General features: G+C 51.1%; 1 long non-coding RNA gene across 2 annotated transcripts in view; it reads left to right on the top strand.

Annotated features, from left to right (window-relative positions):
• LOC138567254 (uncharacterized) overlaps positions 1–10452 on the top strand; it is a 54122-nt gene extending 43670 nt beyond the window's left edge. For both annotated transcript variants that reach the window (XR_011302145.1, XR_011302144.1), the window contains exon 2: positions 9386–10452. This is a non-coding gene — a long non-coding RNA (uncharacterized lncRNA). The remainder of the gene's footprint in view (positions 1–9385) is intronic.
• Positions 10453–21823: the final 11371 nt, after the last annotated feature.

Genomic DNA, 21823 nt, shown 5'->3' with positions numbered 1-21823 from the left:
TATATGCGAATATGAAGAAACCCATATACATAAAGACAAAAAGTGACAAGAGCTGCAATAGATGTATATACACAGAAATGCAAGGTAGATAAGACAATGTAGAAGCTTGCTGAAATAGGACATATAATGCGAATAAAGCAGCCATGTTAAGAAAATGGACGTTGGCATTGTTTAATAGTAAGCAAGACATCTTGAGGAGAGAGCCCAATGCTGCAGGGCTGACAGGTGCTGGAATACAGCTTTGTACAAGAACAAAGAGTATTTGCTTGGCTCAAGATCAAGGATGCCACAGAAAGAAGCAACTGCAAGGAACAAAGTCGAAAAGGATAAGCCATGCACGTAAAACATATTTCTCTCAGATTAAGTAGAGGAGTGAATGAGTGCCACGTATTAAACAATCAAAGATGCAGAAAATGCATGCAAGATGGAGCAACCAAGTCTCCAGGGGCCAAGAGGAGTAATGGCGCCCAATATAATTGAATTAAAAAGCACTAAATAAGAGGTCAGAATGGACAAAATCATGGTCTCCTAACAGGACCAGCAAACAAGGACTATTCACAAAGCTCCAGACGAAGATAACAATGTACCTTCATTCCCTTAAAAGTTCAGAAGAAGAGCACAGTCAGAAAGGTCAACTATAAACAAGAAGCCTTGGTTTAGGGCCTAACCGATGAGAGATGGCAGGCTAATTAGCTAATAAGCGAAGAAAGGCAGTTGTCTGAGGTTGTTCCCCTGCACCTGGGTTTTGTTGTTTGCGTGCTGCTAACAAGTCAAATGTCCAAGGTTGGAAGAGAGTGACAACCAATCCTGAGGGTCTAAGTAGTGGTGTACTATACATTTTTGCAGAAGCCTATCCGCTGCTGGCATTATGAATACATTTATTTGGTCCCCACGGACGCCCCGTGGACTGAAGGCGACCTGGTTGATTGGCGAAGAGTTGATACCAAAGGGCTCAAACTGAGTGACGGATGTAAGTATAGCATCGAAAGTGGCGAATAAAAGGGGAAGAGATTGTATTATAAGTAAAGTCGAATTGAAGAGAGGTGACGGGAGTGACAGGATGTGTTTTAAGAGAGAGTACCTCATTTACTATTCTCAAGGAGACAGAAGATAAGGCATTACACTCCATGTGGGGTATTTTTTAGGGATTCCTAAGGCAAGGCCGATATGAAGAATGCATCATACACTCCAAGATGGGGTAAAGTTTGAGATGAGATGCATTTACTAGGGAAAGTAAAGGAAGACGATCTTAGAAACTGTTTGCACATTTGTTTGGGGTTATGAATATGTTAGTGTAAAATAGTTGACCGGTTATACAAAGAAACATAGAATGATACTAATAATCTAGCTGGTATCAGACCCTTGAAACAAGCGGTTGACCTGAATCATAGGAGGGTAACAGTTGAAAAAAGATATAAGCAAAATAAGATTCTTAGATTGTCAATATTAAAACAGAAGGATAGCGAGAATCAATAGAATTATAAACAAAGGAATGAAAAAATAATTTTATTGTGTAGGCTTGAAGAGTGGTTGAAGAATTGTTTTTGGGTAATGGACAGCGATTGATGGTGCTTGCGTGAATTGATTTTGTGATATAATTAATTAAAGTAACAGCAGAATAAAAGGTCTGGGAAGTATTGACAATTAAAAACGACTTGCCATCATGGAGGACACACTCTTTTACATTTGTGCAAAAAACTACCGAGGTACACACCCAAGATTAGGAAATACCATCCTAAATGGGTAAGAGGCACAGCTGATAAAATGTTCTTGCCTTGGCCTCAAGAGAGTTCCCTATCAAAAACAGTATTACAAAACATGACAACATACATACATGCTGTGTACACAGGGAAGAAGCTACAAAAGAGGTTAGCTATTTTAGAACAATGTAAAATGTATCGGGGCGAGAGAGAAGACCCACCCAAGAGGGGGTGGATGCTTAATCAGCATGAAGGGGAGGGCACAAAGAGAAACATGGATTTTATTCTTTAAAGGAGTTAAACGCAGCAGCATGGTATATTAATCTGATATATGTACCCCCTGCTTATAGCAATGAAGATAGTACAGAAGAAAGTAAGATAAAAGAATGTGAATATATGTCTAGACTTAGCAAAAGTGAGTGGGATAATGAGAGAAGGGACAGATTGATAGAGATAGAAGAAGAAACAAAAAGAAGAGAAAGACAAAGCCAGTGAAGTGACAATTGCACAGAATTAGTGGTTGGGAGAACAAATATTACTCAAATTAGACATAAAGGGTATCGACAAAATTAAAGTAAGAGAAGAAAGAGAGGAACGAGAGAGAAAGGAAATAGAACAGAAAGGGCATATAATGATGAAAAGGAAAAAAGAGGAAGTGAAAGGAAGAACAAAGAAGGTATGATGAACAGATAAAAGAGAGAGAAAAGAGGGGGAGAAAAAGAAATGTGAGGAAATACAAACACAAAGATTGAAAGAACGAAGGCTGCAAAGAAGGGGAATGGAAGAAGAGAGAGATGAGAAGACGGGAAGAGGAAGAACAAAATGAAATGAGAAGAAGTAGAGGACAAAGTGAAGACGAAATAGATCACATCAGTAACAGATGTGTAATACCAAATGGAGAATGAGAATGATGGGAAGAAGAGAGATGGTCGCAACAGCCCCACAAGGAGCCCCACAAGGAGCTGCAGGACATACCTAGAGCACAGACATGGGCTGCTGAGCATGAGTCCGAAGGCATAGGGAAAATGATTGGGGAATGATATAGTCAGATGAGGAAAAAAGATGGTTATGAGACCAGAGGGGTATCAAAGGATCTCCACCAAGAGAAACAAGGGATAGAAGACAAGAGTGCAGTACTTAATCTTTTCCTTTGCCCCTCTCACCCATCTGATCTCCACCTGCACTCCTCAATTTCAATGCTATGCTGATGGCACTCAGCTCTCCCTTAAGCTTATTTCCTCTTCCTCTTCTCCTTCCTCTCTCATTCCCGACTGCCTGAGTGCTGTTCAAGTAGGGTGTGCTTCTAACAATCTCTGCCTCAATGCCAGTAAGACTGAGATCCTTCTCATTGGGACTCCTGCCCCATCCTTCCCCCCTACTCTCTGGCTGCCCTCCTTGGGCTCCGCTCCTCACCCTCTTGTGAGGCAAAAAAACTAGGCATCACTCCTCTTTCTCCTTCTCACCTCACATTGCTGACCTTGTCAAGAAATCTCACCGTCAGCCTCACTTCCTCAGGGGCATTCTTCCTTTCCTCACCTTCCCCTAGAAACTCAATGTTTCCAGAGCTCTGGTCCTCTCTAGGCTTGACTACTGTAACAGCCTCTTCCTTAATCTGCTTGTTTCCTCGCCACTTACTTCCTGTGGCTGAAAGGATCAAATACAAGACCCTCTGCATCATCTGGCGTTCTGGGGACTGGGACCACACTACCTCCAACTCTCTCTCCCTAAATACCTTCCTGCTAGAATTCTTCAGTCTTCTAGCTCTATCTCTCTGCAATGCATATGCCTATCTAAACAGAGAGTCGGGGTAGATCTCTATCTTCGGCTTGAGCCTCCCTCTGGAATGGCCTTCCTGCCCCTCTCCATCTTGATATTTCTGGAAGCTTCTCAAGACCTTCCTTTTCTCCTCCTCATTCCTGCATCCCCTCCCCTGCTTGGTCCACCTGCCTCTATGGGCCTCATCACGAGTTGGGCTGTAGCCCTTAAATGCAGTGGTAATGGTATTACTGCCACATTTAAGGGCTGGCCCTATCACGAGTTGGGCGCTAAATCGGCTGTTTTAGTTCCAGCTTTTTTCTGGAGGTGAAAATCCCTGTTTTCGGCGGTATTACAGCTGGCTGTATTAGCCCGCAGTATTAGCACCGAAAATACCCCATTGGATCCAATGGACCCAATCAGGAATGGGGATTTACCGTTAAGGCCCAACCCGTGATACGGTGGTAATACCACCGGGCCGGTCGGTGCTAGGGCTATTACAGTCAGCGGTATTACAGCCGGGAATACAGCCCAACTCGTCATGAGGCCCTATGTCTGGTTCCCTGAAACCCTCCTGATCCATACTGGGGCCAGGCCCTCCTTCAACTAGCCTCCCCATTACCCCTCTTACCAGCACTTGTCCCCGGCACCCTTCCCCGACTAGCCTAAAAAGTCTAGTCCACCCCACCTACCTCGCACTAGCTGCCCCCTTCCCTTTCCCTGAGCGCTTCTCCTCCATGGCCTCCCTTAGCACTTGCCCAGTCCCTTTGCCCCCCAAACCTCTCCCTCTTCCCTCTCTCTGCATTCTCCCTTTTCCCTCTCCCTGTACTCCCTGTTTTTGGCACTTGCACGATCTTAATGTCACATGGCCTAGTAGGACCGTTTATTGTTATTTTCTACCCCGTACACCCCCTCTTTTGTCTTGTAGTGCCTGGAAACACTTTCTGATGTATAGGACGCCATACGAATGCTCATTAAATAAATAAATAGATTGGATGACATAATGATGGACAAGCACAGAATGCTGTCCCTAAGCAAATTAGATCTTGATGACGAGGAAAGGGATTACAGCCATACCAGTTGGGGTATAATGATGTCAGACGAAGAAAGGGAAGAAAACGAGAGAGTGCAAGGAGAGGACACGTGTGGCTCTTCGATCGATCCAGATGTAGGAAAATGGGTAATGTGGTCAGAGGTAGAAGTGCCAAAAATAAAAACACCAGAACCTATATCATATCCCGAATGACCACAAGGATGGTCGCATGGTGTAGGGGAAAGTTCCCTACCTTATGTAAGTAGACTGAGGTCATTACCAGGATGAAGACGAACGGGTGAAACTAGATACACCTGGAAAATGAGAAGCATGGGTGGATACGATTGTAGAACAGAGCTCACACAATTCCCGCTATTAGAGATAGTGGGAGGACAACCACAATATATACTGTGGCCAAAGATGGATAAAGATAATTTAAAATGCAAATTACCTAGTTTGTCTGCAAGAGCAGGTACATGAATTCATAATCTAGAGAGATTGATAGCGGGAATGACATTAGCAATGGATGACATGGAAGGCCTACTAGCCACTATCCTAGGGGAGAGAGCTGACGACATTTGGAGACGATCCGGATATGCGAGTGTGACAGTACAAAACACGGCAGACAATGGTGTGCCATTTAGTTAATTGCAGAGCAGACATATGGAGGGCACTTAGGGTACACTATCCTGATACATCAGACATGGCATAGGCAAGGAAAATGGGAGAGAATGAAGACCATGTTTCTTATATTTAGGAGATTCAAGAGCGTTGGCATCTCGAGACGAGGGAACTTATATTTTATGTCACGGACTGTCAAGGAGTGCAGAGGCAGATGAAGAAACAAGTAGGGATGGAAGCAAAGCCATAGCCAGAAATATAGATGACTATCATACATCATTGTCGATTGTTACAAGAGAAGGATAAGATAAAAGCATGGATTAGGGAGATTGAGGAAACAAAGGTAGTTCAGAAAAAACTGTCGAAACTCTGCATGGAAAGTGAAGTATTAACACGCAGTGAAAAAATAGTTACTCAAGAGTTACAGCCTACACAGCCAATCAATGTAGGGTACCCAGTAAATATGGGCGGGTACAACCTCTGACCATGTGGTAGAGGGAATGGACCTAGAGAAAGAGGAAGTGGATTTTAAAACCCTGCAGGGGAGGAGGATTTAATGGAGGACAACCACAGCAATGCTGGAATTGTGGGAGAATGGGACATATGGCCCAAACATGCAGAAGTAGAGGGAGCATGCAGCAGAACTGGCAAGTTCCAAGAGGGGAGCAGGCTATTTCCTAAAGTATAGTACAGAACCAATGGAATATTATGCCCAAGAACACATGCAGTATCAGACGCATGAGCTACAAATGCAGCAAACACAGCAGATTCAGCTGCAATCACAGTCACCACAAGGGAAACGACAGCAAGTGCCTATGCAAAGACAGCAAGTACAGACCCCAACAGTACACTCTGACATACCAGGCAACAATGCCACAATGGGATGTGAATACAGGAGCCCCACAAACACCTAAACCCAGGATAGGGAGTGTGGCAGTAGTGGGAGGAAATCCTTTTATGGCTACAGGGATGAATGTATACCCACAATAGGAAAGCACACAGAGCAACCTGATGTGTTCAGTACTATCAGTGACACCAGACCCCCAAGAGGAACAAAGGGTCAGGGTAACGATAGGAGGCAAGACATTTTCATTTTATTTAGATACAGGAGCAACTTGTTTCTGGGTTGGAGAGGGAAAGTACTTAATGTCTAGCATTGCCATGAATGTGCAGGGGTTGTCTGGGCTATGAGTTTAGTTCCTTTTTACTGATGAAATACTAATTTCAATAGGAGAACACAATGTATCTATGCCACTATTGTATTCTTGACAGCCACCCGTTACCATATTAGGATGTGACTTGATGACAAAACTTAACATGACAATATCATTTACTGACAAAGGGATAATATGTTCCACTACAGGGATATATTACATGAATGTAAGAAAGCCCATATTAGCATTTGCATGCCAAAAAGCATAACACTGTGTTTCTTCAGACCCAGAAGTATTTATGTATGGAGTAAACATTTTATTGGCATGGCTTCCTGGATTGATAGGTAAACTGTTGAGAATAAATGACACTTTTTTGTTTAGACCACAAATACCTATGGGTGACGAGGAAGGACCGGTTATTCCCATAGAACTAGGAGCAGCAATGGTAAGAGAAGAAAGGGTCGTTGTTCATGGGACAGACGATGGAGGAAGAGCATGGAGAACAGTAATAGGTCTTGGTGAAGGGTATAGACTAACAGACTTAACAGACAAAGAGTCTTACCTATTGGATAAAAGTTGAGAATAGAGAAATGACACAGAGAATGGCATTGGTAAAAAAAAAAAGAAGCCGTCATTCTTCCAAGACGATTTAGAGATGGTGCCAAGCATCTTATGGACTAAATGTCCATATGACGTGGGTCTATTGAGTGGAGCAGCAGCCGTCAAAATTAAGCTTAATCCAGGAGCAATTTAACCACAAGCAAAACAGTACCCCATGTCCAGAGAAGTAGATGAAGGTATGTTTGAGACCATTTCTGCTTTAATACAGCAGGGAATATTAGTACCATGAGACTCCACGTGTAACATGACTGTGGTAAGCAATCAACGGGGGGTGGTGGAGATTATTTCAGGATCTACGACCCTAAACAATATTTCCACTGGTTCTGAATCCAGCTATGATATTATGTAACATCCGAGCTACAGCCAAATAGTTTACAGTAACAGATGTAAAGAGCTCTTTCTTTTCAATTCCCCTTCATGAGGACTTCCAAGATTTTACCTTGTTTTTGTACATAAACCAGCAGTGGAAACATAGAAGATTACTACAGGGTCCCCTTCAATCTTTAATAGGGTTCTTCAGATGGACCTAGGTAATGTACAGCTCAAGAGCACAATAATTCAGTATGTAAATGACATATTAGTGTGCAACGAGACAGAAAAAAACACAGAAAATATTCAGTCCATCTAATGACAGTATTGACAGAAAAGGGATACAAAGTAGATGAGGAGAAATTACAGTACTGTCAGGAAGAGGACCTGTACATAGGACAGCTAATCTCTTAAGAGGGGAGAAAAGTGACACCTGAGAGAACAGAAGCAATCATGAAAACTCTTAAGACCTAAGAAAGTGTGGGAAAGGCCACCATTTTAGGCCTATGTAATTATTTAGGGCCTGGGTTTTTTATTACAGGACATATATTAGACCACTTCTGAAAGGACTTAAAGAAGCACAGATAGGTAAAGACGACATGGTATGGACAGATGAAATGAAAGAAGGATTTGAAGAGTTGACAAAGGTGATTTGTACAGCCCCTGTGGTAGGAATTCCAGACTATAAGGGAGAGTTTTATTTATTCTTGCATTCAAATGGAGTGGTAATGACAGCAGTCCTCACGCAAAAGACAACATTAGGACATGGACATAAACCATTGGCTTATTACAGTGGGATTCTAGATCCGACCCAAAAAATGAGAGGGCATTACCCTTGCGAACAAACATTAACTGCTTCCGCTTTTGCAATTGAAAAAGCTTCAAGTATTACATGGGTTGCTCAATGACGTTATTCGTCCAGCATTCCCTATTTGCTATTTTGGAAAAAACCTAAAAGTACGTTCACTGCACAAAGAGCGTCAAGTTATGAGGTGAATATTTCGAGCCCAGTGATCAAAACTGTTAGATGCAAAATAGTGAATCCAGCGACATTCATGGCATAACCAGTCAGAAAGGACTATGTACATGATTGCACAACGTATACTGAGTTTTATGACAATATTCCCTATGTTAAAGAAAATGCTCTAGATGGGGGGAAATTCTATTCATTGATGGTTCTTCAAAAATTGACCAAACGACAGGAGAAAGGCATACGGGATCAGCAGTAGTGAAGTTAAAAAAGAATGGTGAATTTGAAGTAGTGACAAGTGCAAGATTCCCTTCACATTGTTCAGCACAGGCTGAAGAATTAGTGACACTTGTCACCGCACTTAAAAGATATGAGGCTGAGGAAGTGACAGTGTACTCTGACTTCGTCTATGTGATATCAATGTACACGCAAGATTGTCATGCTGGAAAGGGAGGGGCTTCCTCCACACAGACAGCACTGCAGTGCAACATGAGTCGCTGTTGGACACAAGAAGACTGGTTTTTGCCAAATTTATTAGAACACGTTGCATATTTTATTGTGAATTGAATTGTCTGCCAGGAATTCATAGCAGGGCATACTTTGCAAACAGTGGGAGGAGCAATACCCCACCCTAATGGTCATTTTCAGCATTTATATGTAGATTATGTGGATATGCTGCAAACATGCTATGGTTACAGATACATGCTAATACTAATGTGTCCTTTTTCCCGATGGATTGAGGGAGGGCCAGGCATGCACCCCGATGCCACATGTGCTGCCAGGTTTCTTGTATGTGAGGTGTTTCCTAGATGGGGTGTATGAAAAATCATGCAGTCTGATAATGGGTAATGAGATGTTTGAACAGATGCCTCATCTGTTAAGCATAAAACACAAGTTTTCATCTGCCTATCACCCACAGGCAAATGGTATTTGTGGGCATTTAAACAGACACCTTAAAGAAAGGATAGCTAAAATCAAGATGATTTTGAAGAAGGGATGGCTACATTGCCTACTCCTTGCTTTATATGCATTGAGAAACCAGCATGGCTCAGATCATCACCTGACTCCTTATGAGGTGGTGACTGGACACTGCATACAAATGCCCCTTGCTCCTCCGACTAGATAAGAAACTGATGCCCATAGCATAGCAAAAATATTAGGAAATGAGATGCATGATTATTTGACAAATATGACGGCTAGTTTTTCTTTTATTTCCCAACAGATCCAAAATCAAACAGAAGGGTTGAGGAAGATTGAAGAAGACAGCCAAACAATCAACATGTAGAAGTGTTGAAGCCAGCTAGTTTGTACCCAGGGGACCAAGTGCTTGTAAAGAGTTTTGTTTGCACTTGGAATAAGCCCCTCTTTGAAGGACCGTACCTAGTAGAGGAAGTCACTCCCACTGCAGTGAAGCTCCAAGGAAGATGAGCCTGACTGCATCTGAATGACGTAAAGCCTTACAAAGGAGATACCCTTACCCCTCTGGCACCCATTGAAGTGAAGCAAGAGAAGAAGTTCTGTGAATGCTGACAAGATCGTCTACCAAGAGCCAACAAGACCAGATGAAATAAAGACAATTCAAACTTTTGATTGTTCCCAAGTTTAAAGTGAAACAAACAAACTTTGCAGTGTTCATAAAACTATTCCTGATAGGTTAAAGAGTCAATGGCCCTCATTAGGACTCCGGCGCTAAACCATGGTGCTATTAGCACCATGGTCGATGCCGGAGTCCGCCATGGCGGAATGGGGAATTACCACCCCATTCTGAGGTTGGCGGGCGGTAATTCCCCATGTCGCCATGGCCCTTCCCCATTCCCATTTTTGCCCCATACGGCTCAATGGGAATGGGGAAGGCGCCAATTGCAGTACCGCAAATTGCGGTACCGTAATTGCCATCAAGGTCCCTTTGCGGGTCCCTACTTTAACGGCTGTTGTAGACCAGCCGTTAAGGTCGGGTGCCGCAAAGGGACCTCGTAATTAGGCGCTAAGTGTTTAACAGCGCCGCAGCCTTTTACGGCGCCGTTAAACACTTAGCGCCAGGGTCCTAATGAGGCCCAATGCTTTTAAAAATTAAGAAAGAAGAAGCGCACACAACACTTTATGTTGCCTGTAGCATTACACACATTCTTGTATGCTTTTTTCACTTATATACTTCGATCTTATCCAGCTCTGGTGAGACGAAATATTGACATTGTCACATTTTTTTGAAATCCTAAAACAGCCCCTATTAGTCAAAGGATCAATATTGCAATTATATGACCATTTCTGTTATAAAAGCATGTGATTTTATTATGAGCCTGTCCAGTTATTTGGGCCTGAGATAATTTAGGTGGTAATCCCATTCAGCACTTGGAATGCTCCGGGTGCTATTGCACACTAGGCCTCCAGAGAAATGCAACCACCTTGAAGCAGCTAATGTGCCACATCTTACAATTCATGATAGAGAGTAATCATGTGAGCATTGCCCACATAGACCAGCTCCGGTTCAAAGATGGAATGGTTCCTTCCAGACACCTAGAGCAGACGTTAGCCGTATGCACACCCCACCCCAGTTATAGAACCATGACTATCACCTTTCATGTCCCTCTTAGGTACAGTCCATGCAGACTCCACTGTGGGTCTTATCAAGACCAAGATAGGGGACTCGCCTTTGGCAAACGCTTTCCAGTCGAACGCACCAGCAAATAGGCAGGTGCTGTCACAGCACAGCAACATATGTTGGGGGAAACCAAGAAGGGGTTGGTCGGTGCAGGATGGAAGTTTTTTATCAGAAAATCGCCCCAGATGGGTATTTGAGTGATGCGCAACTGAACATCTTCTTTGGCTATGCCAATCATTGAGTAAAATGCACAATTAGGGCCTGAAGGAGGATGTCAGATGTTGCAAATAACCATCTTCTGCAGCTATTAATTGTGAGCCAAGGCTCGTTGCTCAACATATGCTTTTGAGCCTTTTCTGGTCAATTGATGTAAGGAGTCTCGTTGGCTGGATAAACTCGCCCTTCCTGCACAGGCGCTGGGTGCTGCAAATATGCAACCTCCTTGCTGTGCAACTCTTCACTGTATAATTAGGCCCGTCTTTCTGTTTTCTTGAGGAACAGGATTGTATTTCTGTTTTCTTGGGGACTGGGGCTCCTTATTGGTCACCAATGGTGGTAGGTATGTTTTTTTTAACTCGAGTGGCGTAACTGTTTCCCCCAAATTGAACCGAGCAAGACGGAAACATTTAGTTGGTTTGGATCGGTGCTCTCCAAGAATTCTTTTAAATAATGGGCTGACATGGTACATTGTATAGCCCAATTGGGAAAAGAAACCATATAGTTTACAATCGATACTGCAGGGGAACACATAACCCAATAAATCACAGGTCACAAGCACGACACAGAACCGTTTTACAACACATTTTCAAACTGGCTGAGTCCATACAAAACCATGAGGCCTGTCTCAACAATGTATGCCAGTATTGCAATGCAAAACACATTTTCATGCGGTCAGTTGCTAACAATATATGCAAACATTACCCTGTAAAATATTTTTTATGCTGTCTGTCCCCAATATAAACCAACATGCCTTTGTAAAAACAAATTTTATATATGACTGTTCCAGATATCTGTCAATATTGCTACTGTAAAAAATGTTTCTTCGCGTGCATTTTTGCCGAATGGCAATTTCGCTTATTTCTTTTGGCTGATTTGTCTGCCTTTTTTTATGACAAAAAACAGAGAGGACACCCCACGCACCCACGCCTTTCCATATACCTTCCACACTCTTACCATCTGTATTTTAAGTGACACAAAATGCGCCTAAATAAGAAGTCAAAATTGCCATTCGGCACAGTGGGTAATACAGCACAATATATACAGGCCTTTTACTGTAAAATACAGCCAGCCAATTCTCAATATGTGCCAGCGAACATTTTCATGGTGTGCACCTATCCCATGCGCATGTGGACACACACACACACACACACACGCGCGCGCGCGCGCGAGATGTTGCCTACAAATAGCAGGCCGATTCATGGAATAATTAGCGCGGCGCAAGTGGGCAAAAACGTGCGAATCGCAGTGGAATAGCGAAAATCGCAGTGGAATAGCGAAAATCGCAGTGCAATTGCGAAAATCGCACGAAAAGCAGCGCACGTCGATTCATGGAAGGCCGTGCGCGAGAAAACCAGCGGATGTGCGATAAAAAAGTGCGCGGCGCACGTTGGCGCACAGGCCATCTAACAGCGTGCGCCAGGTCACAGCGAAAATCGCACAGGCCACAGCGAAATTCGCACATAGCGCGGCGCACGCAACAAAAGTAGGCGGAACACGGGCGTAACACTCGGAATGGGGAACAACTTGCCAAAACGTGGGCGTCACGGGGGAAGTACAGGGCACAAGTGCGCGGAACGCCCACACGCTCGCCTACAACACGTATTCATGGAATAGAATAGGGCAAAAAAGCGCACGCTCAAACCAGCGCACAGGCACAAACACGACCGCCACAAGAAAGCAGGCGGTAGCGTCTCTGCGGCTGTAAGAAATGTGCGCCAAAAGGTGCGCCAACAAATAGCACCTATATACTGCCATGATGAATGTCCCATACTGTGGCCCTCCTGGAAAAATGACGTGCAAAGGGGTACCCACAAACACGGACACCCGCTGACAAAAAATACGTGTGCGTGTATACCGGGGTGCACGGGAAGTCTCACACGCGATTTGCAGGGTACGTGCATCACAGGGGTTCGCGTGAAGTTAATCACGCGATCGGGCCTGGGGGAGCGGGCTACGTGTATTTCAGGGGTTCGCGTGAAATTTCTCACGCGATCGGGCCTGGGGGAGCGTGCTACGTGTATTTCAGGGGTTTGCGTGAAGTTTCACACGCGATCGGGCCTGGGGGAGCGGGCTACGTGTATTACAGGGGTTCGCGTGAAGTTCCTCACGCGATCGGGCCTGGGGGAGCGTGCTACGTGTATTTCAGGGGTTCGCGTGAAGTTTCACACGCGATCGGGCCTGGGGGAGCGGGCTACGTGTATTACAGGGGTTCGCGTGAAGTTCCTCACGCGATCGGGCCTGGGGGAGCGTGCTACGTGTATTTCAGGGGTTCGCGTGAAGTTTCACACGCGATCGGGCCTGGGGGAGCGGGCTACGTGTATTACAGGGGTTCGCGTGAAGTTCCTCACGCGCTCGGGCCTGGGGGAGCGGGCTACGTGTATTACAGGGGTTCGCGTGAAGTTCCTCACGCGATCGGGCCTGGGGGAGCGGGCTACGTGTATTCCAGGGGTGTGCGGGAAGTTCCACACGCGAATAGCCTGGGCGCGTGTATTTCAGGGGTGCGCGGGAAGTTCCACACGCGAATAGCCTGGGCGCGTGTATTTCAGGGGTGCGCGGGAAGTTCCACACGCGAATAGCCTGGGCGCGTGTATTTCAGGGGTGCGCGGGAAGTTCCACACGCGAATAGCCTGGGCGCGTGTATTTCAGGGGTGCGCGGGAAGTTCCACACGCGAATAGCCTGGGCGCGTGTATTTCAGGGGTGCGCGGGGAGTTCCACACGCGAATAGCCTGGGCGCGTGTATTTCAGGGGTGCGCGGGGAGTTCCACACGCGAATAGCCTGGGCGCGTGTATTTCAGGGGTGCGCGGGGAGTTCCACACGCGAATAGCCTGGGCGCGTGTATTTCAGGGGTGCGCGGGGAGTTCCACACGCGAATAGCCTGGGCGCGTGTATTTCAGGGGTGCGCGGGGAGTTCCACACGCGAATAGCCTGGGCGCGTGTATTTCAGGGGTGCGCGGGAAGTTCCACACGCGAATAGCCTGGGCGCGTGTATTTCAGGGGTGCGCGGGAAGTTCCACACGCGAATAGCCTGGGCGCGTGTATTTCAGGGGTGCGCGGGGAGTTCCACACGCGAATAGCCTGGGCGCGTGTATTTCAGGGGTGCGCGGGAAGTTCCACACGCGAATAGCCTGGGCGCGTGTATTTCAGGGGTGCGCGGGAAGTTCCACACGCGAATAGCCTGGATGCGTGTATTTCAGGGGTGCGCGGGAAGTTCCACACGCGAATAGCCTGGGCGCGTGTATTTCAGGGGTGCGCGGGAAGTTTTACACGCGATTTCTGCACGGTACGTGTATTTCAGGGGTGCCGGGGAGTCCCACATGTGATTTGACAGTGTGGGTCCTCCCAGGTGTACCCTGTACACCCTCCACGGCCCCTGCAGGCAGCCCACACCACAGGGGACTACCCTGCATCCCTGGTCATGTCCCGCAGGCAGCCCACACAACATGGGCATGCCCCCCAGCAAAGGCACATGTCTCCTTGAACTAATGAACACCAACTCATGTCCCCTTGCACCCCCACCCCCCAGCACTGTGGGGCACCTGCCAGCAGGCCCCCACCCATGTCCAACTCATGTCTCCCACCACCCCCCAGCCACCAGGGGCACCCTCCACCAGGCCCCCACTCATGTCTCCCACCACCCCCACCCCCCCAGCACTGTGGGGCACCTGCCAGCAGGCCCCCACCCATGTCCAACTCATGTCTTCCACCACCCCCACCCACCAGGGGCACCCTCCACCAGGCCCCCACTCATGTCTCCCACCACCCCCACACCCCAGCAGTGCAGGGGCACCCTCCACCAGGCCCCCACTCATGTCTACCACCACCCCCCACCCCCCCAGCCACCAGGGGCAGCCTCCACCAGGCCCCCACTCATGTCTCCCACCACCCCCACACCCCAGCCACCAGGGGCACCCTCCACCAGGCCCCCACTCATGTCTCCCACCACCCCCACACCCCAGCAGTGCAGGGGCACCCTCCACCAGGCCCCCACTCATGTCTACCACCACCCCCACCCCCCCAGCCACCAGGGGCAGCCTCCACCAGGCCCCCACTCATGTCTCCCACCACCCCCACACCCCATCCACCAGGGGCACCCTCCACCAGGCCCCCACTCATGTCTCTCACCACCCCCACCCCCCAGCCACCATGGGCACCCTCCACCAGGCCCCCACTCATGTCTCCCACCACCCCCACCCCCCAGCCACCAGGGGCACCCTCCACCAGGCCCCCACTCATGTCTCCCACCACCCCCACACCCCAGCAGTGCAGGGGCACCCTCCACCAGGCCCCCACTCATGTCTACCACCACCCCCACCCCCCCAGCCACCAGGGGCAGCCTCCACCAGGCCCCCACTCATGTCTCCCACCACCCCCACACCCCAGCCACCAGGGGCACCCTCCACCAGGCCCCCACTCATGTCTCCCACCACCCCCACACCCCAGCAGTGCAGGGGCACCCTCCACCAGGCCCCCACTCATGTCTACCACCACCCCACCCCCCCAGCCACCAGGGGCAGCCTCCACCAGGCCCCCACTCATGTCTCCCACCACCCCCACACCCCAGCCACCAGGGGCACCCTCCACCAGGCCCCCACTCATGTCTCCCACCACCCCCACCCCCCAGCCACCAGGGGCACCCTCCACCAGGCCCCCACTCATGTCTCCCACCACCCCCACCCCCCCAGCACTGTGGGGCACCTGCCAGCAGGCCCCCACCCATGTCCAACTCATGTCTCCCACCACCCCCACCCCCCAGCCACCAGGGGCACCCTCCACCAGGCCCCCACTCATGTCTCCCACCACCCCCACACCCAAGCCACCAGGGGCACCCTCCACCAGGCCCCCACTCATGTCTCCCACCACCCCCACCCCCCAGCCACCAGGGGCACCCTCCACCAGGCCCCCACTCATGTCTCCCACCACCCCCACCCCCCAGCCACCAGGGGCACCCTCCACCAGGCCCCCACTCATGTCTCCCACCACCCCCACCCCCCAGCCACCAGGGGCACCCTCCACCAGGCCCCCACTCATGTCTCCCACCACCCCCACCCCCCAGCCACCAGGGGAACCCTCCACCAGGCCCCCACTCATGTCTCCCACCACCCCCACACCCCAGCAGTGCAGGGGCACCCTCCACCAGGCCCCCACTCATGTCTACCACCACCCCCACCCCCCCAGCCACCAGGGGCAGCCTCCACCAGGCCCCCACTCATGTCTCCCACCACCCCCACACCCCAGCCACCAGGGGCACCCTCCACCAGGCCCCCACTCATGTCTCCCACCACCCCCACCCCCCAGCCACCAGGGGCACCCTCCACCAGGCCCCCACTCATGTCTCCCACCCCCCCCACCCCCCAGCACTGTGGGGCACCTGCCAGCAGGCCCCCACCCATGTCCAACTCATGTCTCCCACCACCCCCACCCCCCAGCCACCAGGGGCACCCTCCACCAGGCCCCCACTCATGTCTCCCACCACCCCCACACCCCAGCCACCAGGGGCACCCTCCACCAGGCCCCCACTCATGTCTCCCACCACCCCCACCCCCCAGCCACCAGGGGCACCCTCCACCAGGCCCCCACTCATGTCTCCCACCAACCCCACCCCCCAGCCACCAGGGGCACCCTCCACCAGGCCCCCACTCATGTCTCCCACCACCCCCACCCCCCAGCCACCAGGGGCACCCTCCACCAGGCCCCCACTCATGTCTCCCACCACCCCCACACCCCAGCCACCAGGGGCACCCTCCACCAGGCCCCCACTCATGTCTCACACCACCCCCACACCCCAGCAGTGCAGGGGCAGCCTCCACCAGGCCCCCACTCATGTCTCCCACCACCCCCACCCCCCAGCACTGTGGGGCACCTGCCAGCAGGCCCCCACCCATGTCCAACTCATGTCTCCCACCACCCCCCAGCCACCAGGGGCACCCTCCACCAGGCCCCCACTCATGTCTCCCACCACCCCCACCCCCCCAGCACTGTGGGGCACCTGCCAGCAGGCCCCCACCCATGTCTCCCACCACCCCCACCCCCCCAGCACTGTGGGGCACCTGCCAGCAGGCCCCCACCCATGTCCAATCCATGCCCCCCTGCACCTGGGTCCCAACATTCCCCAATCATGTCCGTAATGCCAATCCTCCCCTGCCAAAAGGCCCAACCAACTATCACACCCACCCACATATCAAAGGCAATTACATATTACACCCCCAATTTAAATAATGCAATTGAACACATGTCTGTCACACACAATGGCTGCAAGTGAATGACAAAACACCCAACATGACATGCCTGAAAGCAATGAGATGATACGACACATTGAAGAATAAAAAAAATAATGTATTGGACAGCAAGTAGAATGGAAATGAAATAAGAAAAAACACAAAGCAAATCAAACAAAACAAGATGAATGTCCAAGAAAATAATCTGAAAAATAAAAATAAGCCAACGAAGAACCATGAAGAAGATCATCCTGGGTCCATGAGCCCAACCAAATTAAACCTAACTATGACTACTAACTAAAAACTGAACTATACAAAAAAGTGGTGCATTGTCCAATCGCTACCAAAAAAAATCAAAAAAACAAAGGAAACCTAACCCTAACTATACAACTATATACAAAGGCAGCGGGCTATTCGGACGGCTCACTGGTTGTTGTCATGGGCCAGGGCATCATCGAACTCCTGGTCAATGGCTTGGAGGCGGGCATGTTCCCTGGCCCCGAGGTCCCGCAGGGATAACGCAGTGTCAAGCTCAAACTCCCTGCGAAGACCCTCGAGGCACTCAGCCCGCCTCAGCGCCCTCCGCATGGAGTCCTCCGCCCTGACCATCGTGAGCCGTTCCTCCTCTGCCCGCTGCCGCTCCGCACCTATCCGCTGGCACAACCGCTCCCACACGGAAGCCACTCCCATTCCAGGGTTCTCCTGCCCTCCGGCCGATGCCTGCACCCCTGATGTTGATGGCCCCGAGCCATGATGCCTCCCACGTTGAGCCTGCTGCTGCCTCCGACGCAACTGCCTGTGCCAGCACGACGGCATCCAGGCTGATGGAAACCACCGACGCCGTCGTGCACGTGCCCTGCCCGATGATGCCGTCACATCCTCCATCTGCTGGGGTCCAGTTGCTCTGGTGTCCACCCCTGCTGGATCTCTGACTCCCGACTGTGGCAGGGATGGGATCCCCACCGAGCTGGCTGCATTGGTCGGGGCAGGTCCACAGGGGGCCCTGGTGGCATCTGGGCTGGAAGACGGCAAGGAGAACGACTGGTGGATAGCCTGCACAGAGGAGGAGAGGGCCGCCACATTGGCCAACACATGCAGGAAACCCCCGAACATGGCCGATCCCAATTGGGCCACGTCGGCACGGTGCACTTCGTGATGACGTGCGTGCTCCTCCCGGGAAGCACGCACGGCATCACGAATCACAGCCGTGCGCATCGCGACCCCAATCAGGACCTTCTCCGCACGGCCAGGGGTTCCCACGTCCGCAGGTGGAGGGGAGTCAGGTGACATGGACATCCCCTCTACCTGCGGACAGGCATGGGACGGGGCATCCCTGCTGGTGCATGGTGGTGCACTCACAGGGTCAGGGACAGCGACATGCACAGGCCCCTCCACGGTGACCTGTGCTGCCTCCTGCCCCTGGCCCTGGACTGCACCACTTGCACCAGCAGGGATGCCCCCACCAGGCCCCATGTGTGCCCCAGTGGCGGCCTCCTCCTCCTCTGTGCAAACCACCAACCTGGTGGTTTGCACACCGTCTCCCACCGTAGCAGGCCCCTGTGGGGGCTCACCCACCCCTTCCGCTGCAGCCGTGGGGGCATCCCCGCCGCCTTGCTCCACAGCGCCGTCTCCGCCCTCCTCTTCACTAGCCGCTGCGTAGAGGGAGACAAAGAACACAAGCATCAGGGCACTGTACAATGGTCCCCTAGACAGGAAGCAATAGCAGATGAGCACCACTGTCAAAGTACACTTCCATCATGTCCCTCCACAACACATGGGTCAGTCCAGGCAAAACACACACAGTAACAGGCATGGTGCATGCCATGGACATTTCCATGCATGTCCAATGGACTCTTGAAACATTCAATGATATGTAACTCACATGCATCATCGCTCATGCCTATCACATGCACACACTTCACCTCAGTCACATCCATCTGGCCCCAAACACACCAAACACAGCGGATACAAGGGTAATTTGGCTGCTTTACTGAATCTGTGCATTGTCACACACATGTGTCATGCATCCATGGCATGCACAAGTCACAGACACGCAGGTCAGGCACACAGACATGGCTACCATATATGTACCTGGCATCAGCACCCATCCCTCACCCCCACCCATGTCCAGGTACAGAGACTGGCATGCTCTCATGTTCAAAATCTGCATAGGGCTCCCCATGCGGCATTTCAACACATGCAACAACCATGTGGGTCACACATCACTGGTCGCACATGCATTACCATGATGTCCCTGCACACATACATGCATACATGGCCTATGGCACACATACAGGCAAGTATCATAGAACCAGCACACCGCAACATGCCCTGTCTCACACAGTAATGCATGGACACTTACCGCTCAACTCCAGACGGGCCTGGGCGTGGAGCGCTGGGCGTACGCGTTCCAGGACCCTCATCTGGCTGGAACTCATGCGGCCCCGGCCCCCCTCCATGAGGCGCCGGGCCTTCACAAGGGTCCTGGACCTCAAGTCCTCCCAGCGCTTCTTGATCTTCAGGACGTCGCGGGTTGCCACCCCCTCCGCGTTGATGGCAACCACACAGTCGGCCCAGATCCTCTGCCGTCCTTCCTTGCTGGCGCGGGACGATCCAAAGAGGGCATCATACTGCCCCAGGACATGCTCCACCAGGACACCAACTTCGGTGACAGTGAAGCTGGTGCCCCTCTGCCCCTCTGGCCTGGGGTTGCCACTGGTGCCAGATGTGGAAGTGCCCGACATGGCAACCCCAGAGGCAGGTGTGGGTGGGCAACTGGGTCCTGGGGCTGGGCTGTGGAGCGATGTAATCCCAGTCGGGAGTCTTCAGTTCCAGCAGGGGTGGACACAGCAACTGGACCCCTGCAGATGGCTGATGTGCAGGCACCAAATGGCAGGGCACGGTGGCAGCAGGCAGGCAGGCAGGCAGCAGCAGATGGCACGTGGGAGGCTGCTCGGGGCACGGGGGGCAGTAACTCGGCCTTCTGGGCAGGAGCGTGGTCTTCCGTGTGTTTTCGCGTGGCCAGCTTGATACGGAGTGATTTGGCACGTGAAAATCCTGCACGTCAGCGTGAAATCCGAGGAAAGGCCCTTAGCGCGTAAGCGCGTCAGCACGCATACGCGATTCTATTGGACCAGAGTCCCTCAGCGCGTAAGCGCGTCTGTGACGTGACCCGCACGGGTGTTCCCCACTCAGCACGTGATGACGGGGCACACGTGGAGATACTGCACGTCAGAGTGTCATCGCGTGTAATTGGACAAAAGTGCGCGTACACGCGATTGGCCTATGTACGTGTATTTAATGGGTGCGCGGGCACTTACACACGCAAGTACGTCAGCGAACCTGTATCCCGTGGTGCGTGTGAATTTCCACACGCTATTGGACTGGGAACTGGATTCCAGGGGTGCGCGGGTCACACGCTGTATCCCATGGTGCGTGTGAATTTCCACACGCTATTGGACTGGGAACTGGATTCCAGGGGTGCGCGGGTCACACGCTGTATCCCGTGGTGCGTGTGAATTTCCACACGCTATTGGACTGGGAACTGGATTCCAGGGGTGCGCGGGTCACACGCTGTATCCCATGGTGCGTGTGAATTTCCACACGCTATTGGACTGGGAACTGGATTCCAGGGGTGCGCGGGTCACACGCTGTATCCCGTGGTGCGTGTGAATTTCCACACGCTATTGGACTGGGAACTGGATTCCAGGGGTGCGCGGGTCACACGCTGTATCCCGTGGTGCGTGTGAATTTCCACACGCTATTGGACTGGGAACTGGATTCCAGGGGTGCGCGGGTCACACGCTGTATCCCGTGGTGCGTGTGAATTTCCACACGCTATTGGACTGGGAACTGGATTCCAGGGGTGCGCGGGTCACACGCTCGCCTAGAACACGCGCAAAGCATACATTTGCGGACTTTAACAATAACAAGCTCAGACGCCAGGATGAACATACCGTTCCTAGCAGCAGTGGCAGTGGGCTACCAAAGGAGGAGGAGGAGGATAGTCAGGGCCAGAATATTCACACCCAGAACCAGCCTTTTCGGGATGCCTGATGACCAGGTGTATGGGAGGTACAGGTTTCCACCACACATTATACTGGACCTGGTGAGTGAGTGGGAGGATGACCTCACATCACCCACCCTGTGCTCCCAAGCACTCAGCCCCCTGGAGAAGGTCCTCAATGTACTGCACTTCTTAGCCACTGGATCATTTCAGCGGACAAATGCCATAGTGGGTGGGGTGTCACAGGCCACCCAGTCACGCTGCCTACACCAGGTCTTGAACATCATCACTGCACGGCCATCAGTCCGCAGGCACATATACCTGCCCAGAACACCTGCAGAAAGGCATGCTGCCGCCCTGGATTTTTACGCTGTGGCACGATTCCCCAAAGTGCTAGGTGCCATCGACTGCACCCATGTGGCTCTACGTCCCCCCAGGGCATCTGAGCACATCTAAAGGGACCGCAAGCACTGGCATTCCATCAACGTGCAGGTAGCATGTAATGCCAAGGGAATCATCACCTCAGTATATGCCAACTATCCCGGCTCCACCGACGACAGCTTCATTTACCGAATGTCCACCCTAAGCCGGGACCTAGAAGCTGGGCGGCATGGCGATA

This window comes from Ambystoma mexicanum, chromosome 2p (genome assembly GCF_040938575.1).
Source record: "Ambystoma mexicanum isolate Mex_15411 chromosome 2p, UKY_AmexF1_1, whole genome shotgun sequence".
Lineage (NCBI taxonomy): Eukaryota > Metazoa > Chordata > Amphibia > Caudata > Ambystomatidae > Ambystoma > Ambystoma mexicanum.
This window is presented reverse-complemented; position numbering and strand designations above follow the sequence as displayed.